The following is a 7,899-nucleotide window of genomic DNA, read 5'->3' on the forward strand; positions in this document are numbered from 1 at the left end:
ATGTAAGAAATCAGTGAGACCTTTCTCTGAATATTCCATCAATAGAACTGGGATGGTATTCACAACAGGACCATAATACATATGCGATGGAAAATCATTTATAGTCCAAAGCCTCCACAGAGGTGGCTGTCCTGCAAGGTTCATCCCTAACAAACGCATTTCCCTTCAGTTTGATACAACAATACAACAAATACCAAGAGTAGATGATCTACTCGATCTATACGGGCGTAGCTCTTCAACATCTTTTGAGTCACAATGTCCAACACGTTCATACTGAACAAGGGAAGTGGATAGACTAGGGCATATTTCCATTATACTTATGAGATCAAAGAGTAATATTGATCTGATATAAAATTAACGAATGTCAACACAAATAATACCGGCTCAAGCACTGTGAGATCTGTATTATAATTATCACTGAAGGGTCTCTACAAGAACGCCTTCATAACATTTCAATGAAATTTAACGTCATGCTTCGAGAAAGATTCAGCAGATGAGTACGTTCCACTCAGCCACAACTGCAAATATATTTGTTTAATTCATATTTATTCTTTGTCTGTTTTATATACACATATTGATTTATTATGTATCCAAGCTTTCTGTATCTCCCCCACACTCAATTCTAATATATTTAACCGGCCGCGGTGATCTAGCGGTTCTAGGCGCTCAGTCCGGAGCCGCGCGACTGTTACGGTCGCAGGTTCGAATCCTGCCTCGGGCATGGATGTGTGTGATGTCCTTCGGTTAGTTAGGTTTAAGTAGTTCTAAGTTCTAGGGCAGGCTGTTCCAACCGAGCTCCAGGGAGCCGGAGCGCCCCGGAGCGCTCACTGCGGCAGCTCGGAGCCCGCGTGGAGGGGGAAAGCGAACTCACTGCCCCCTGGCCGCATGCAGCCGTAATAATCCGTGCTCAATGACAGCTATGACTAGCCGCGGGAGCTCTGTACCTCTATTGGAGGATACCTTTCTATTCATTGAGAGGGATGGTCGACCGCAGTGTTTTGTATGTCATAAAATATTTAATTCTGCGAAGAGGTACAATATACAGAATTAAATACAGTCAGGTAGAAGGCGTTGCACGCAGAGAACTGGTAGCCAGGCTTAAGAACGACATACCAGTAGACGTATGTTTAAAAACGGATTAGTAATACGGAGGGTATCAAAACATGCAACATAGTTCGTGTTCTGTAATGCAACAAGAGGCACTGTGTGCTGAAACAGTAGTGCTAGGTGGCGTAATGAAAGATGTCGTGAACTGTGCGTCGTCAAAGGATTCCTGAAAGATGTGGAAGCGGAGTATGGGGATATATCTTACCACAGTACAGTTCGTTGGCTGAGTCGGGGAAAAGTTCTTGATGTTTTCTTTGCCATTAGTGAGGAAATACCCATTTTCTCGAAATGAAAGGGGAAGAAATGCGTTGTCTGAAAGATATAAAATGGATATCAGACCTGGCGTTCCTAGCTGACTAACTATGCATCTGAATAATTTAAATCTGCCATTGCAGGGCAAAGGGCAGCTAATCGTTGACATGCACGACCAGATCAAAGTGTTCATGGAAAAGTTACGTTTATTTGAGAGACAGATGAGTAATGGACATCTAACGTTCTTCAATCATCTTGCTTCTTTAAAACTACCTGATGGTACTACTTTCGGCGATTACCAAGCAACGCAGCTCATCACGTCGTTTGAAACACGATTCCGATACCTCACTAGTTTGGAAATGGAACTTAAGGTATTCAGCACTCCTTTTTCAGTTTCCACCGATGACTTGTCATCGTCGCTTCAATTGGAGATTATTGATTTGCAAAATTCAACTTTGTTGAAAGAGAGGTACTACATCACGTTGTATTTGTCACGATGGTAGTGTTCATTACAGAAAAAACATTTCCCAAACTTCACAACAATGCCGCTCAGATCATGTGCATGTTTGGATTTACGTTTTGATGTGAGCAGCTTTTCTGAGCAATGAAACCAGTTATAAAGTAAGGAACGATCGCTTCTTCAGGATGCAACAATGAAGGCCATCCTCCGCATTAACGCTGCGAACACTTTGACGCCTGATATATCCGATCTTGCAATGAAAAGAAAATTTCAAACTACAGAGGCCCAATAAATTTAGTATGCAACTTCTTGTAAAACATTTGTTTCTTATTTATTTCCTGAAGATCGTATTTCCTGGTGTAGCACGTCACCACGTCTTAGCAGCTAAGAGTGTGAGGTTGTCGATCTTGTAAGACGCAGCTGGCACATCAAAACGCTTGCCTCGCCGCCTGCCTCAGCCAGCCGTGCCACGTGCCGGCGTGCCGGCCCACTTGACTGGTCACAGCGAGCGACGCGGCTCCCTGGAGCAGGGAGCGCTCCGCGGCTCACAACGGAGCCCACGAGCTGGAACAGCCTGTTCTAGGGGACTGATGACCATAGATGTTGAGTCCCATAGTGCTCAGAGCCATTTGAACCATTTTTAATATATTTATTTTATATCCGAATACTGATTTATTACGTATTTGTGCCTCCTATACCTTCCCCATACTTAACTTTAGTTTATTTATATTGTAGCGCTATCCTTCTTTCTCATTTCTACCACCTTAGAATGACAAAGTGATGAATGCGTCTGTGTATTAAGTTGTTATGGTGTCTGGTAGCAAGTAAACTTCTTGTCTGGTAAAGTGATAGTTTAGCCAACTTTAGTGGAAGCTTATAGAGTGGCGGAGCAGTTTCGTTCCCTTATGGTCGAAGCGCTGTTGTTGCTTAAGTTGGCAAGGTGCGGTAAGGGTGTTCTCTGACAACTTCCGCTACCTGCGCGTGGAGCCCGATTTGATCAGGCTGCTGGTCAGTCGGTTCTGCGAATTTGGTGAGTGAGATTGTTCATAGGAACTGGTTTCTAATAGCTTAATATGATAGCTGAATTTGTGTAAGTTTCAGTCAGGCTGAAGCCTTAACCGATTTCTCCAGCAGTCTCAGTCGTTAATAATCGGTCAGAGTATTTTATTCGGTATAGGGAACGATAGTTTTCGTAATAGTTCAGTATCATAAATAGTGGCTTTGTTAACTCAGAACTTGGAGAGTTGGAGCATGGTGTGGGGACTGTGCCTGATTACACTGAGCTAATCGGTTTTCATGTGTGCGTGTGTGTTTGCGTTTCTTGTATCGTTCTTGAGCCTCTCATAATTGATTGTCACAGATCTCGTGCCGCACTCGAGGCCACATTAGCCTGGCGCCTACCGTTAGGAGGCGATAGAGTCGCGACTCTACGAAATACAGAAGCACGGCCAGCACGGCTAAGGGGTCTCTCGGTCCGTCTGCCAGCAGAAGTCTATGTGAGGCCGGGCGAGTAGTGTCTGTACCGCAGTCTGTTGTTGTGAGCTGAGGGAAGATCCTGCAGGAGCTGTGCGGTGGCGTCCTTCCTTGGCCGATGTAGTGCGCCTCCTTACAATGGAGTAACCGTGGTAGCCATAGAGGGGTGTTACCGGATACAGTCTATTAATAAAGGTGCTGCACATCGGCGATCAGGAACTGTCAGCCATTCCCTATATTAGCCGCCTACTGTTGATGCTTCCCGAGGAATGTTTACTAACGGACGACAAAGAGGCACTTCAGTGCATGGTGAGCGTCACGTTTGCGTGGAAATAGCTTTTCGTGGCTTTAGGACAAGAGGCTCATTTGTGCTCTGAACGTTCGTGTGTGCCTGGGTTAAGGAGTTCCTGGGTTTCACTAGCCCTAAGTCTTAGTTGGTTTAAGGATTTGTTGTTTTAAGAATAGAGGTTAAATTTTTTAAAAACTCATTATGTGATTGTTGGCGCAATATTTATAAAACGTCATTATTGTGCTGGCCCATTTATTTTAGTGCCGTTAAACCTTCTGTAGTTAATTTTGAATTTAAATCCTTACGATGCCTGAGGCAATTTACGAAAGATTACAGCTGGCTTGTAAAGCGTTCTGGCTCTATGTCAGCTGGTAATACTGAGCCGAAACTGAGTTTACTTAAACTTCAACCGTTAAAATTGTCATAAAGTGCATTTTCTGTTAAAAAAATTGTGTGGCACTCCTGGGCGTAAACTTTTTTGTGAATATTAAATTTTATTACTGGTTCTTAAACTTACCTAATTTAATTTGATTTGTACCCCAGGTCTGTTACGTAACTATCAAGCAGGTTCCCTTTCAATTGTGTTGAATGATTACTTGCCAGAGTACGTTTTGTAACTTTTTAGTACATGTGTCTTTTAGATTTCGGCTGTGCGCGACATGTGTTACTGAATCCTTTGAAGGCGACGGTCAGCAAGGACGTAGGGGTTGTTTGTTTGGACGCTACGCCGCTCGTTGTGTGCCAACGTCACTGTCATTTGAAAAAAATTGTAACACTATTCAGACAGTTGTTTGTTGATAATTTATTGTTGAATCAATATACATATGTTATGTATGTTTCTCTGTGTTTGTAAACACAGTCATTCGTTATGTTTTTTGTCCAATAGTGGCTTGACCAGCCTCAGTTCTATTCTTCCGTTCGTTAATATTCAGCTGTGTTCACCATTTTCTATCAGTTTGGTGTGTGTGTCTATGTCAAATCGCTCCACGTTTTTTCAGTAACGGTTTAGAGAGCCATCAGCTCTCAGTATCAGCTTTAGCTTGCAACGGTCTAACAGTAATTTATACATGAACGTAGTTCCTTTCGTGAAATAACTGACTTTCCGGAATATTGTTTCCCTTGGTTTAGCCTTGTGTGGTTCGGACCATGTGATTCTGTTCTGATCAGTGTTGGCTTCATCTCTATTCTTATAAGTAAATGAATCTATATTGTCGACCAGAATTACATTTCGGATCATAGCTTTCATTTAATTCGACGGATGAATTTTCTGGGTGGCATTACGCCACTGGAGCAAGCCTCTGCCGTCCCTCTGCCTGTCGTGGGCATGTTGTATGTATTTTTGTAGTTCCTTTTCTTCCTTGTGTGCTCTATTAGTGTGGATGTGAGGAGTGTGGGCGTTTCCTTGCTGTTCCGGTCCCTGATACTTACTCAGTTATCTGAAAGCCCATCAGGCGCAAAAATCTAATTAACTTCTGTGATTGCTTAACAGTCCAAGCCAGGCACGAGCAACCTTAACGTTTCAGTTAAATGAGCTACATTTCGTTTTAATTTGATTATATAAAATAAATGTTCGATCTAATTTAAATTATATTTAACTGTTAATGTTTTATCTCACTCGTCCCTTTGTGCATGGGATAAGTCCTATATTGTTTGTCCCTTATGCAATTCTTGCAACTCTTTTTATTTAGTTCCTTGTTGAGTTTCAGTTTTGTAAAGTACATTTTCTATGAACAAATTATGTGTCTGAGAATAAAATTCTCACTCCCGTTTTATGAGAGGCCTATCCTCCATGTGCTAAATTAAAATTTATAAACTGTCGAATTCATTATTATTTTAGGTGACTGATAAGTCGATTATGCAGTTAACCTTATATAGACGACACTCAGCCTATAATGCGACCCAACTGCTCGATAAGAGAGACAGAATCCAATTGTACATTTCACAGATAGCATTCGCATATTTTTAATAAATACTGTTCTAATTTTGACAGATACCGTTTTAATTTTAATTGATACCGCTCAGTATTCTATGATGTCTATTACTCCTAAAACGAACCCGCAATCAATAAGCACTACATTACTATAAAAAATAAATGTTTGAAATCAAGACGCTCCGCTCTTACCCGTAAGATATTCAGTCCACAAAACGAAAATACTAATGTAGAAACTAAACTGTTTTATTTAGCAACCCAAGAGCAATCGAAGAGGAACTTAAGGCAGTCTGCATTTCACGTGACCTAGTTTCTTAAGCGACGCTGGACAAGAGAGAGAGAACACTATGTAGAGGGGGGGGGGGACTTTGCCGTATCCAAATTAAAGCGCCTGCGCTGCAGCAACTACAGCCGGCGGCCTGCACTCAGCTTACGAGGCAAATCTCAGAGCGTGTCTTAATCCCGCCATGAACGAGACCGCCTCAAGCTAGGGACACTGGTGTCCAAACGCGCCAGTATTTGTGCTTGCAACGTTTGCAAATTCTGTTCCTCCCTCGGCAGCGTCTCTGTGAACCGACAGAGTTCCGACGCGTACAATCATCACTAGTGACTCCGCCTGTAATCTCTGTTTATCTTCTGGAAATCTGGTGACCTCGTCCATATTCTGCAGTAATCTCGCGACACGAATGTTGTCTATGAACTGCTCTCTGGTTACTGTTGCGGAAGAGTTCGACTATTGTCTGTTTGCCGTCCGGCCGCAGAAACTACAACATGCCTCTGAAGTGCCTTACCCTACTGCGCCCGACAGTGGATTCACAATGTGGAAGCAGAAAATACCTCCATAGTACCGCTGTACAAGAAATTAAATTTCTTCTAACTGAGGCACTGTACCTTAAGAAACCAATCAAAGTATCATATTTGCAACAATTGTTTTCCTTTTTCAACGACTTAGTGTGCAGATAAGCCTGGAAATTGTTTTATTTGCCGGTGATGATCCGAAATTGGTAGTGATTCAAGTGTCGAACCGAACAATAAAGCTAACAGGCTGATTCAGTTATACACTGATGCGCAAAACTTAAGGACGAAACCAAGAATCGTGTTCGACAACGATAGACATGTCTTCGTGAAGCGAGACGTAGGAACACGTAATACATTCAGGAACACTGTCGATCACGGTCGTTTTGGTGGTCCAGTTTGTACGGTGTGAGGAGACTCGTGTTGCATGGGTGTACTGACCTCCAAATCTTTATACATGGCACACTGACCTCTTTACGTAATTGTGATACTGTACTCCTTCCCTCTATGCGTCTCTTTAGTGGTGCAATCGGCCATGACTTCATTTTTATGACTGACAATGCGTGTCCGTTTTTAACAGCGCAGGTGGGGGAACTCTAAGAACGAAAGGACATTCGACGTATGGATTTATCTGGCCGTTCCGTTGACTTAAATCCCATGGAGCACGTATGGAATGCGTTGTGGAGACCTATTGCAGAAAGTCCACATGTAGCAATGCAGCCAGACAAAATTGTGCTGATAGTTCGAGTGGAGCGGTCTACTGCGCAGCAAGCACAGGGAGAGTCACGACCTATTGCCTCCTCACATAACTCCGAAAGTATGATAGTAGCTGATACGTTTTTGTGACAAATGTTGCATGGTGCCGGGCGCTGTGGCCGAACGGTTCTAGATGATTCTGTCCGGAACCACGCTGCTGTTACGGTCGCAGGTTAGATCCTGCCTCGGGCATGGATGTGTGTGTTGTCCTTAGGTTAGTTAGGTTTAAGTAGTTCTAAGTCTAGGGGACTCATGACATCAGATATTAAGTCCCATAGTGCTCAGAGCCATTTGATTCTGTTGCATGGGACAACGGGGCCCATAATGTGACGTTCGTTTTGTGTTGCTAGGTGAGGTCGCCTCAGAGATATGGTGGTTCAAATGGTTCAGATGGCTCTGAGCACTATGGGACTTAACATCTGAGGTCATCAGTCCCCTAGAACTTACAACTACTTAAACCTAACTAACCTAGGGACATCACACACATCCATGCCCGAGGCAGGATTCGAACCTGCGACCGTAGCGATCGCGTGGTTCCAGACTGTAGCGCCTAGAACCGCTCGGCCACTCAGGCCGGCAGATATGGTGGTCAACTTTGTTTTCTTTTACATCGGATACTATAGTTTGGTACTAATTTTTTTAAGAAATCGTGACGAATCCAATGATGTGTAACAGTAAGCTCTTTGAAGGACAACGAAGGTGAAAAAGGTGGCATGAACGTCCATTTACAGAAGGTGTTCGATGTGATGACCATTAGTATCAATGCAGTGCTTCAGTCTTTTTATCATGGATTGAGTGGTATTCCTTCGGCACTTATCGAAGCACATGCTCTGACAA

The sequence above is a fragment of the Schistocerca americana genome, chromosome 1 (assembly GCF_021461395.2).
Source record: "Schistocerca americana isolate TAMUIC-IGC-003095 chromosome 1, iqSchAmer2.1, whole genome shotgun sequence".
NCBI lineage: Eukaryota > Metazoa > Arthropoda > Insecta > Orthoptera > Acrididae > Schistocerca > Schistocerca americana.